The sequence below is a fragment of the Trachemys scripta genome, chromosome 2 (genome assembly GCF_013100865.1).
Source record: "Trachemys scripta elegans isolate TJP31775 chromosome 2, CAS_Tse_1.0, whole genome shotgun sequence".
In the NCBI taxonomy this organism is placed as follows: Eukaryota; Metazoa; Chordata; order Testudines; family Emydidae; genus Trachemys; species Trachemys scripta.
The window spans coordinates 88,984,236-88,997,029 of record NC_048299.1 but is presented as its reverse complement, the minus strand read 5'-3'; positions in this window follow the sequence as shown (position 1 = coordinate 88,997,029).

Here is a 12,794-nt window from a genome sequence, read left to right as displayed (position 1 = left end):
CCCTGGGAAAGAGGAGGTGACCTGAAGAAGGGCTGGCACACTAGGGGTTCCTCCTGAAAACTGTGGGGAGCTGCGGGCACACAGGCCTGCGAGTGGTCAGCAGGAAGATGTATGCTAAGCGCCTTAAGAGCGACTTGGTGGATCTGTGCAGGCAGAGGGGGGCTGCGCATTGGGAGGCTCACCAAAGAACAGCTGATTGCCCAGCTGGAGGAGGGAGACCGCTCATATAAACCGATCCCTGTCATTGAGGGAAGCAGCCTGGCAGATGCAGAGCGAACACCGGGGTCTGTCCCAGCTGGGAGGTGTCAGACTGCTACTGAGGGCACCCCGAGGCCCCTCCTACCTATGCCTAGGGGAGGGGCTGGAAGGAGCCCGGCGAACACCAAGGGCACCCTGACCCCTCTAGCTAACATGGGATCCTCACTGCAGAGGTCCCCATCCCTGGAGCTGAGGTGGCTGGAGTGGAAGAGGGAGCTAAAATTAAAAGAGCTGGAGCTGAGGCAGCAGGAATTGCAGGAGGAGCAAAAAGAACACGAAAAGCAGCATCAGCGTGAACTGGAGGAGAAAGAGAAACAGCGTCAGCACAAACTGAAGCTGGCGAGGCTGAGGAGCAGCGAGCCCCCGGCTGCAGTGAGTGGTGGGGGACCCAGGACTGCATGGAGCTTTAATCAGCGCAACCTGGCCTGGCGTAAGGAAGGGGAGGACATAGATGAATTCCTGATGGCCTTTGAGAAGGCCTGTGAGTTGCACAGGGTTGACCCTGCAGACAGGCTCTGGTTTCTCACCCCCTCACTGGACCCCAAAGCCATGGGGCTGTATAGCCGAATGGAAGAGGTGGAGGCAGGAGACTATGAACTGTTCAAAAAGGCCCTGCTACATAAGTTTGGGAAGACTCCCGAGGCATACCGGAAAAAGTTCCGGCGTCTGCGTAAAACCCCTGAGGTCACATATCTGGAACTGATCCTCTGAATGCAGGAATACGTTCACAAGTGGGCAGATGGGACCCAGACTAAGGAGGACATGGTTAAACTGATTGTACTGAAGCAACTGTATGAACACTGCCCAACGGACCTGATGATGTGGTTGGGGGATAAAAAGCCAGAGGACCTGCAGCGCACAGGACAGCTGGCTGATGAGTTCGTGGACCACTGGTCAGGACGGGGACAGGAGGGATCCCAAAGAAACAGGTCCACCGTGATGCAAAGAGAGGGTCACCCTGGAATTCCCCAAAGAGGGAATGTGAAGAACGCCCTCCCAAGGGGAACATATAGCGTCAGCACCAACCAACCGGCTCGAGGGGACCAATGGGACATAAGCTGCTATTACGGTGGCCAAAAAGGCCACACATGGACCCAGTGCCACAAGCTCAAGGACAGACTGAGCAAACCAAACCCACACAGGGTTAACTGGGTAGGGACCCAGCCGGATAAGTGGCAGGCTTCCCGGGCAAGGGGGGGATGACAGCTTTCCAACGGCTCAGGAGGAAGGAGTTTCCCAGGCCAGTTCCTCTGGAGGGCTGGATGCTCCGGACTCAAGGTTGTCCATTTACAGGGTGGGCGCTGGGCTGTCCCTGCGGAGTGACTGCCTTGTTCCCCTGCAGGTGGATGGGAGAAAGGTCAACGAATACTGGGATATGGGCGCGGAGGTGATGCTGGCCCGGCCCGAGGTGGTGCCCCCAGATCAGGTGGTGCCCAACACCTACCTGACCCTGATGGGGGTGGGCGGGACCCCATTCAAGGTGCCCGTGGTGAGGGTACATCTGAAATGGGGGGCCAAGAAGGGCCCTAAAGACATGGGGGTACACCACCATTTGCCCACTGAGGCGTTGATGGGGGGGACCTAGAGGACTGGCCAAGCAACCCTCAGAACACCCTGGTCATGACCCATAGCCAGAGCCAGCAAGGGGCACTGCACCCTAACCCTGGGAAGGGTACCTTACCAAAGGCGGTGGGGAGGGAGTGCCCAGGAACAAGGTTCAGGGAGGCTGCAGATTCAGACCCAGCAGGCAAGAGGGAGCAGGTTCCCATCCCTTCCCCAGCTGCTGAGTTCCAGGCCGAGTTACAAAATGATCCCTCCTTGCGGAAGCTAAGGAACCTGGCTGGCTTCAGAGTGGCACAGACCCTGGGAAGAGGTTGCCAGGAGAGGTTCCTGTGGGAGAAGGGGTTCCTGTACCAAGAATGGGCTCCCCCAGGGGAAGTGGAGTTGTGGGGGATATGGAGGCAGACAGTGGTCCCCCAGAAGTATCGCCACAAGCTACTGTACCTGGCCCATAACATCCCTCTCACAGGGCACCAGGGAATCTGGTGCACCAGGTAAAGGTTACTACAGAACTTTTACTGGCCTGGGGTCTTTACCGCTGTCCAACAGTATTACCGATCCTGTGACCCCTGTCAGAGGGTGGGGAAGGCCCAGGACAAGGGGAAAGCGGGTTTGAGACCTTTGCCCATCATAGAGGAGCCTTTCCAGAAGGTGACTATGGACATAGTCCATAATCGTTTCCATGTTCTCTCTACAGGTGCTAATGCGGAGAGTGGACTAGATGGCCCATCTGAGGGAAGGGAGCAGAAGGAGACTCCACCGATTGGAAGGCAAAAGATGCACTGTCCTAGGGATGGGGGTTCCACGACCACCACTCCCAAGAGGAGGAGGAGGGTGGTGGTGGTCGGGGACTCCCTCCTCAGGGGGACTGAGTCATCTATCTGCCGCCCTGACCGGGAAAACCGAGAGGTCTGCTGCTTGCCAGGAGCTAGGATACACGATGTGACGGAGAGACTGCCGAGACTCATCAAGCCCTCGGATCGCTACCCCTTCCTGCTTCTCCACGTGGGCACCAATGATACTGCCAAGAATGACCTTGAGCGGATCACTGCAGACTATGTGGCTCTGGGAAGAAGGATAAAGGAGTTTGAGGCGCAAGTGGTGTTCTCGTCCATCCTCCCTGTGCAAGGAAAAGGCCGGGGTAGAGACCGTCGAATCGTGGAAGTCAACGAATGGCTACGCAGGTGGTGTCGGAGAGAAGGCTTTGGATTCTTCGACCATGGGATGGTGTTCCAAGAAGAAGGAGTGCTAGGCAGAGACGGGCTCCACCTAACGAAGAGAGGGAAGAGCATCTTCGCCAGCAGGCTGGCTAACCTAGTGAGGAGGGCTTTAAACTAGGTTCACCGGGGGAAGGAGACCAAAGCCCTGAGGTAAGTGGGGAAATGGGATCCTGGGAGGAAGCACAAGCAGGAGAGCACAAGAGGGGAGGACTCCTGACTCATGCTGAGAAAGAGGGACGATCATTGAGTTATCTTAAGTGCCTATACACAAATGCAAGAAGCCTGGGAAACAAGCAGGGAGAACTGGAAGTCCTGGCACAGTTAGGGAACTATGATGTGATTGGAATAACAGAGACTTGGTGGGACAACTCACATGACTGGAGTACTGTCATGGATGGATATAAACTGTTCAGGAAGGACAGGCAGGGCAGAAAAGGTGGGGGAGTTGCGTTGTATGTAAGAGAGGAGTATGACTGCTCAGAGCTCCGGTATGATACTGCAGAAAAACCTGAGAGTCTCTGGATAAAGTTGAGAAGTGGGAGCAACAAGGGTGATGTTGTGGTTGGAGTCTGCTATAGACCACCAGACCAGGGGGATGAGGTGGACGAGGCTTTCTTCTGGCAACTAGCAGAAATTGCTAGATCACAGGCCCTGGTTCTCATGGGAGACTTTAATCACCCTGATATCTGCTGGGAGAGCAATACAGCGGTGCACAGGCAATCCAGGAAATTTTTGGAAAGTGTAGGGGACAATTTCCTGGTGCAAGTGCTGGAGGAACCAACTAGGGGCAAAGCTTTTCTTGACCTGCTGCTCACAAACAGGGAAGAACTAGTAGGGGAAGCAAAAGTGGATGGGAACCTGGGAGGCAGTGACCATGAGATGGTCGAGTTCAGGATCCTGACACAAGGAAGAAAGGAGAGCAGCAGAATACGGACCCTGGACTTCAGAAAAGCAGACTTTGACTCCCTCAGGGAACAGATGGGCAGGATCCCCTGGGAGAATAACATGAAGGGCAAAGGGGTCCAGGAGAGCTGGCTGTATTTTAAAGAATCCTTATTGAGGTTGCAGGAACAAACCATCCCGATGTGTAGAAAGAATAGTAAATATGGCAGGCGACCAGCTTGGCTAAACAGTGAAATCCTTGCTGATCTTAAATGCAAAAAAGAGGCTTATAAGAAGTGGAAGATTGGACAAATGACCAGGGAGGAGTATAAAAATATTGCTCAGGCGTGCAGGAGTGAAATCAGGAAGGCCAAATCACACTTGGAGTTGCAGTTAGCAAGAGATGTTAAGAGTAACAAGAAGGGTTTCTTCAGGTATGTTAGCAACAAGAAGAAAATCAAGGAAAGTGTGGGCCCCTTACTGAATGAGGGAGGCAACCTAGTGACAGAGGATGTGGAAAAAGCTAATGTACTCAATGCTTTTTTTGCCTCTGTCTTCACGCACAAGGTCAGCTCCCAGATTGCTGCACTGCGCAGTACAGCATGGGGAGAAGGTGACCAACCCTCTGTGGAGAAAGAAGTGGTTCAGGACTATTTAGAAAAACTGGACGTGCACAAGTCCATGGGGCCGGATGCGCTGCATCCGAGGGTGCTAAAAGAGTTGGCGGGTGAGATTGCAGAGCCATTAGCCATTATTTTTGAAAACTCATGGCGATCGGGGGAGGTCCCAGATGACTGGAAAAAGGCTAATGTAGTGCCCATCTTTAAAAAAGGGAAGAAGGAGGATCCGGGGAACTACAGGCCAGTCAGCCTCACCTCAGTCCCTGGAAAAATCATGGAGCAGGTCCTCAAGGAATCAATTATGAAACATTTAGAGGAGAGGAAAGTGATCAGGAAAAATCAGCATGGATTCACGAAGGGGAAGTCGTGCCTGACTAACCTAATTGCCTTCTATGATGAGATAACTGGCTCTGTGGATGAGGGGAAAGCAGTGGATGTGTTATTTCTTGACTTTAGCAAAGCTTTTGATACGGTCTCCCACAGTATTCTTGCCACCAAGTTAAAGAAGTATGGGCTGGATGAATGGACTGTAAGGTGGATAGAAAGCTGGCTAGATCGTCGGGCTCAACGGGTAGTGATCAATGGCTCCGTGTCTAGTTGGCAGCCGGTTTCAAGTGGAGTGCCCCAAGGGTCGGTCCTGGGGCCGGTTTTGTTTAATATCTTTATTAATGATCTGGAGGATGGTGTGGACTGCACTCTCAGCAAGTTTGCAGATGACACTAAACTAGGAGGCGTGGTAGATACACTAGAGGGTAGGGATCGGATACAGAGGGACCTAGACAAATTAGAGGATTGGGCAGAAAAAAAACCTGATGAGGTTCAACAAGGACAAGTGCAGAGTCCTGCACTTAGGACGGAAGAATCCCATGCACTGCTACAGACTAGGGACCGAATGGCTAGGTAGCAGTTCTGCTGAAAAGGACCTAGGGGTCACAGTGGACGAGAAGCTGGATATGAGTCAACAGTGTGCTCTTGTTGCCAAGAAGGCTAACGGCATTTTGGGCTGTATAAGTAGGGGCATTGCCAGCAGATCGAGGAACGTGATCGTTCCCCTTTATTCGACATTGGTGAGGCCTCATCTGGAATACTGTGTCCAGTTTTGGGCCCCACACTACAAGAAGGATGTGGAAAAATTGGAAAGAGTCCAGCGGAGGGCAACAAAAATGATTAGGGGTCTGGAGCACATGACTTATGAGGAGAGGCTGAGAGAACTGGGATTGTTTAGTCTCCAGAAGAGAAGAATGAGGGGGGATTTGATAGCAGCCTTCAACTACCTGAAGGGGGGTTCCAAAGAGGATGGAGCTCGGCTGTTCTCAGTGGTGGCAGATGACAGAACAAGGAGCAATGGTCTCAAGTTGCAGTGGGGGAGGTCCAGGTTGGATATCAGGAAAAACTATTTCACTAGGAGGGTGGTGAAACACTGGAATGCGTTACCTAGGGAGGTGGTGGAGTCTCCTTCCTTGGAGGTTTTTAAGGCCCGGCTTGACAAAGCCCTGGCTGGGATGATTTAGCTGGGAATTGGTCCTGTTTTGAGCAGGGGGTTGGACTAGATGACCTCTTGAGGTCCCTTCCAACTCTGATATTCTATGATTCTATGATTCTATAGTGGGACCTCTCAGCAAAACGACCCGGTCGGGGAAGAAATACATTCTGGTAGTAGTAGATTTCACCACCCGCTACCCTGAAGTGTGCCTTTATCGTCTATTGAAGCAGACACTGTGGCAAATGCACTGCTGACTATTTTCAGCCAAGTGGGGTTCCCCAAAGAAGTCTTGACAGACCAAGGATCCAACTTCATGTCGGCCCTGCTCCGGTACTTGTGGAAAAAATGTGGGGTCCGGCACAGCTGGGCCTCAGAGTCTCAGCCTGAGTCCAACAGGCTGGCGGAGAGGTTCAATGAAATGCTAAAGATGGTGCTAAAAACCTTTATAAACCAGCACCCGCAGGATTGGGACAAGTACTTACCTTACGCATACAGGGAAGTGCCCCAGGAGTCTACCGGGTTCTCGCCTTTCAAACTGTTATATAGAAGAAGGGTAAGGGGATCCCTGAACCTGATGAGAGACGAATGGGAGGGGAAGGCCACTTCCAATGGAGAGTCAGCGGTGAAGTACGTCCTGACCTTCCAAAAAAGATGTGCTGAGCTCATGGGCCTGGCCAAGAAGAATCTGGCCAGAGCCCAGAGGAAGCAGAAGGTCTGGTATGACTGCATGGCACGGGCCCGCACCTATGCCACCGGGGATCAGGTGATGGTTCTCATCCCTGTAAGAAAGAACAAACTCCAGGCCACCTGGGAAGGTCCTTTTAAGGTTGTCAAGCAACTAAATGAGGTAAACTATGTGGTGGAGCTGTCAAACGGGCACACCACCACTGGGTGTACCATGTGAATATGATGAAGACGTATTATGACAGGGGGAATGTGGTGTTAGCCATGTGTAGACATTGGGAAGGGCAGGGAGAGGACCCTTTAGTAAATCTCTTTCCTAAAAAAGGAGCGGGTTCCCTCCTGGAAGCAATTCCCCTCTCTGATCAGCTGACCCCTGCCCAGGAAGCAAAGATCAGAGGGGTGCTGCATCTGTACTGACAGCTGTTTTCCAACCAGCCCGGACTCATTAATCTAACTGTCCACTGGGTGCAGACAGAATTGCACCCACCTATAAAATGCTTCCCCTTTCAAGTCACAAAAAAACTGCTCAGGACCTGAAAAGAGAGGTCAATAACATGGTGGTCTTGGGGGTGATCGAGCCATCTTCCAGTCCTTGGGCCTCGCCGGTGGTGCTTTCCCCAAAAAGGACAGGTCAATCCAGTTCTGTGTGGACTATCGGAAGCTCAATGTCATCACTGTACAAGCTCCTAAACAAATTGGGAGGAGCTCGTTACCTTACCACTATGGATCTTACAAAGGGCTACTGGCAAGTGCCCCTGAATGCAAATACCAGGCTGAAATCAGCCTTTATCACCCCTCTGGGGCTCTATGAGTTCTATGAGTTTTTGCCTCAAGGAAGTGCCGGCCACCTTCCAGCACCTGGTGGATCAGCTACTGCGAGGGATTAAAAGTTTTGCCGGCGTATATTAATGACATCTGTGTCTTTAGCCAGACCTGGGAGGACCATGTGTCCCAGGTTAAACAAGTGCTGGACTGACTCCAGGAGGCTGGGCTGACCATAAAAGCTAAGAAGTGCAAGGTGGGGATGGCGGAAGTATCTTACCTGGGCCACCAGGTGGAGAGCGGCTGCCTAAAGCCGGAACCAGCTAAAGTGAAGGTGATCAAAGATGGCACGCTCCCCAAACCAGAAAGCAGGTCCAAGCCTTTATTGGGATGACGAGGCACTATCAAAGATTTGTGCCCCACTTTAGCTCCCTAGCCACCCCCATCACTGAGCTATGCAAGAAGGGGAAGCCAGACAAGGTGGTCTTGACCGAGGAGTGCCAGAGGGCTCTGTGTGCTGAAGGAGGCTCTGGTCAGTGGCCCAGTTCTGGCAAACCCAGACTTTAACAAGCCCTTTATGGTGTTCACCGATGCCTCAAACACAGGGGGCGGTGTTAATGCAGGATAATAAAAAGGGGGAAAGACACCCCATTGTGTACCTGAGCAAGAAGTTGCTACCCCGGGAGCAAAACTACGTGGCCATCAAGAAGAAAGTGTGGGCCCTTAAACTAGAGCCATATCTATTTGGGCAACACTTCACCATGTACACCGACCACTCTCCCCTGACCTGGCTACACCAGATGAAAAGAGCCAATGCCAAGCTCCTGAGGTGGAGCCTGCTCCTGCAGGATTATGACTGGACAAAGGCTGTGGGAGGACCTGGGGGCGGTGGCTGGAGGAGACTGCTGGAGGGGTTTCAGTTTTAAAGCTGTCTGGGGAAGCTGACAGAACCCCAAAGCTGAGGGTTAAGCGCCCCATCCCCTGGTTGTACCTAAAGCTCTGTTTGGGACTGTGTTTCTGTCGTTTAATAAACCTTCCATTTTACTGGCTGGCTAAGAGTCACGGTGAATCGCAAAAATTGGGGTTGCAGGGCCCTGAATTCCCCACACTCCATGACACCTGTCATGATCACTACATCCCACACAGGAGCTGGACCTAGACTACGGGACTCTCTACTGTAAAAGCGAAGAATGACCAGAGGTCTTATTGTGTTTAGAACTAATTGCAAAACTCTTAACTTCCCCTTCCCACATTAACGACTCTCAACCTCTCTCACTTCCACACACCCAAAAAACCACCCACTCACACACCAGAGATCGGGGAGTCACAGAAGCAGTTCCACTCCTCCCCCATAGTTCCACTGCTTCCCCAGTATCTGAATAAAAAGAGGATTCCTTCTTTTTGTGGTGTGGGGCCAGTTCTGGGCCCCACACTACAAGGAGGATGTGGAAAAATTGGAAAGAGTCCAACAGAAGGCAACAAAAATCATTAGGAGGCTGGGGCACATGATTTACAAGGAGAGGCTGAGGGAATTGGAATTATTTAGTCTGCAGAAGAGAAGAATGAGGGGGGATTTGATAGCTGCTTTCAACTACCTGAAAGGGGGTTCCAAAGAGGATGGATCTAGACTGTTCTCAGTGGTACCAGATGACAGAACAGGGCATAATGATCTCAAATTGCAGTGGGGGAGGTTTAGGTTGGATATTAGGAAAAACTTTTTCACTAGGAGGGTGGTGAAGCACTGGAATGGGTTACCTATGGAGGTGGTGAAATCTCCTTCCTTAGAGGTTTTTAAGGTTAGGCTTGACAAAGCCCTGGCTGGGATGATTTATTTGGAGGTTGGTCCTGCTTCGAGCAGGGAGTTGGACTAGATGACCTCCTGAGGTCTCTTCCAACCCTGATATTCTATGATGCTCACACTGCCACAGCGCACAACCCAGCTATTTACACCATGAACATCGAGAAGGGTTTGCTTTCCACTGGTTAAGTTAATCAAAAGCTCAATAACCAAATCATTTCTATTTAAAACACAGCAGTATCAATTTTGATTCCTCTAAGCAAGTATTGCTGGATAATCCAATCAGTCAAGGATGACAATAAGCTGTTGCTTAATAAAGCCACAGTGTTGCATGGAATAGAAAAAAACCCAACAGACCCATGTGATTAGGAGAACTCAATACAACTCAAAGTTATATTTCTCAGTCAGGCATTAACAAGATTATAACCAGCACCATTCACTGTGCAAGCTCTGCCATGCACTCTGCTGGCCATATAGGCAACCAGTTTAGCTGCTTATGGAAGTCAAAATGATTGGAATGGACTTCATGCAAAGCAGCAAGCAGCAGTGTATTATACAAAACGAACACCCCTTAGTCTGTGTTCTTGCAAAATATAAAGTTTTGCTTTAGTTACATGGACAACTAATTTTTAAAAATCAAACTTCTTTTGAAATGAAGCAGCAGGGACAGGAATTGTAGGCTATAACAAATTTTCCTGGTACAGCACTTTCACAACACTAGAATTACAAACTTCCTCCTTCGTGTGCTTTTCTGGCATGAACTGTGCACTAAAAATCATTGCATCTATATCTTAAAAAAAAAAAAAAAAAATCACTGACGAAAGAATGATTGATACAATGTAACGTCACAGAACATTGTCAGCTACAGTTAGAGAAACCACCGTTCTTCATATTTCAGTACTAGCCTATTCAAACTGATACCCAAGAATTTTACTCTTTTATCGCCATGAGGGGGTACCAGAAGCTTGAATTTGTATTTAGCTAACCTGAGCTGTTACTTTGTTCAGTCTTCAAGCAGGAATTGGGTGCAATATTTATCAGAGGAAGGGGTCATCTATGCAGACACACAGAGCAAATTAAGTGAAATGATAGAAGCAAAACCAGTGTTGCATATACACTAATTGGCTATTGAGATCTGCAGGCAAATATACAGTAGATTAGTCAATGCACAGTATCACACATTATAGCAAACCACCTTGGGAAACACACATATGCATATTAAAACATAAACCAGAAATCAAACCATACTCTCTTCCCGTAGCAATTCTGCAATTAATAGCTACCAGCATACAACTGATTTGGTTTAAAAGATGAATTGTCAGGGTAAAGAAACACAAACAAAACAAAACAAAAACTACACATACCACCCTGTCCTGCGATTTTTAACTGTTTCAAATTAATACCTCAAATCATCATTTTATAATAATGAAAGACATTTTTAAATCCACCACCTGATTCACTCTGATGCTCAGAGATCTTCACACTATTTTGGCAATGCAAAGCAGCCATAAACCCACTTTATGCTCCCAGTCTTTTTAGATCTACCTTTTCTGTTTGTTTCCACCTGGACAAGAACCACAAATTATTCAGTTTCAATTTTTGGTTTTCACACCCTGGCCCAAAGCTACAATGTTTGAGTTGCAAGCGCTGTAAAAGAATGTTTTTAACCCCCAAAATGGATAATGTGCAAGAAACTGGGTGTGCGTGCGCATGTGTGGATGATCTCCATTTACCAATAAAAATCTAATCCTTCGAAGCCTATCTATATTGTAATGCAGCTGTCTTAGGGGTGAAATGTAATGAGCCTACGCAACAGCTTGGAGAGGAAGCGAGGATTACACCATATCCAACTGAAACGCCAGGGGGAAGTTTAGGTGGGCGGAATGGAAGTACTCAAATAGGAATTTGACAAGGACACTAGGGCCCACATCTTCCAGGCTTATGGGTGTCTAATATGAATTGAAATTAATTGGAGTTAATACTTTCAGCATTGGGCATAGGCTCCTATTCTTACAAAAGGTTTCATGGAATCTTTAATGACAGGAAGTTAACATGACCTTTGTCTTACATTTCATTAAAAAAAGAAAAGGAAGCATGTGAGCAGGCAGTGATCTTCCCAAAAAGGGATGAGTTTGTGTTTTATTTCCAATGCCAGCACCTCCTGCCTGTTGTGATGGAGGGATCCGGTGTGGAGTTTGAGAGTCGGACATGGTTTGGCCCTTCCCCAGTTTTACTGACTAAGAATTATTTTAACATTAACCATTTACATTTTGTATGCTTCAACTAATCAACACGTATGACTGTGTAGTTCTCTAGTGCAGGGTGAAGAGAATGCAGTGAGGAGTTTGTTTTTGGTTAGTGGCTCACACTGGATTGACACGTGTCCCCTGTCATACTCTTAAATAAATTGGAAACTCTTTGATACAGTAAGAACAGCAGCACTTCATCTCTTCTGCTTAGATCTCGTCAGCCTGCTCCCACCTTTTTCTTTCAGCATTTGAGTATTTGTCACTCAAGACTGAGCAGCACTGACTTCTTGTGCTTTTATTTCTCCTCAGGAGGCAGAGCAATTCCAGAAGACATGGTGGGGTTTCTGGAAATTCTCTTCGCTTGCCTCTTGCCATGTAAGTTTGTTGAACTCAGTTCTGTTTATTATTTATGGTTATTTATGCAGCATTGTGGGCTGGGATCCCCAGAGTTACAACAGTTTTATTCCAGGGCAACCCTAGTGAAAGCAATGGAGTAAGACTGGAGTCTCAGCACCCTGAGTGTGTATGGAGCTTTATAGATAATCCACAGACCAGGGGCCCAGTTCTCCACTGCCCTGCCCCTTGTGCAGTCACTGACACCTGTGCACGGGAGAGAACAAACCCTGAGATCAGAATTGTTCTCTCACTCAGACCCATGGCTGAAATTACACACTTCTCCCTCACCATGCACACTTCTAAATGAACATACAAGGTGAAAGGCAGCAGAGAAGCAAACCCAGTGTCCCTTCAGTCTAAGCAGCAGGAACTCTGCATAGGACAGAAATTACTGCTCCATGTAGATGGATTATTTCTAGTAGCCATTTCCTCTTTGATCCTTATCCTCCTTTTGCCTTCCAGCTGTGCTGTGGGCCATTCACTTGGAGCAGGTACCAATCTCCATCACAAAGGAGCCACATAGGAGCAGCACTGCTGAATTCACCTGCAAATTGTCTGGCATATCGGCCTCTACCTATATCCACTGGTACCGAGCCCCAACTGGAGGGGCACCGCAGAGGCTGCTCTACCTTTCTTACTCCGAGCCTGACCCCAGCTGGGACACTGGCTTCTCCAGCGAGAAACTCGCTGCCTATTTTCAAGGCCGTAGCATCTGCAAACTGTTGGTGCACAAGCTGGAAAAGGCAGACAGCGGCCACTATTACTGTGCTGCATGGGATTATACACAATGCCACAAACCTCCTGCAGCCCTGAACAAAAAAAACCCCAACAACAACAACAAAACCACACGCAAACCACAGCCTGGGGGACTGGGCTCAGCTC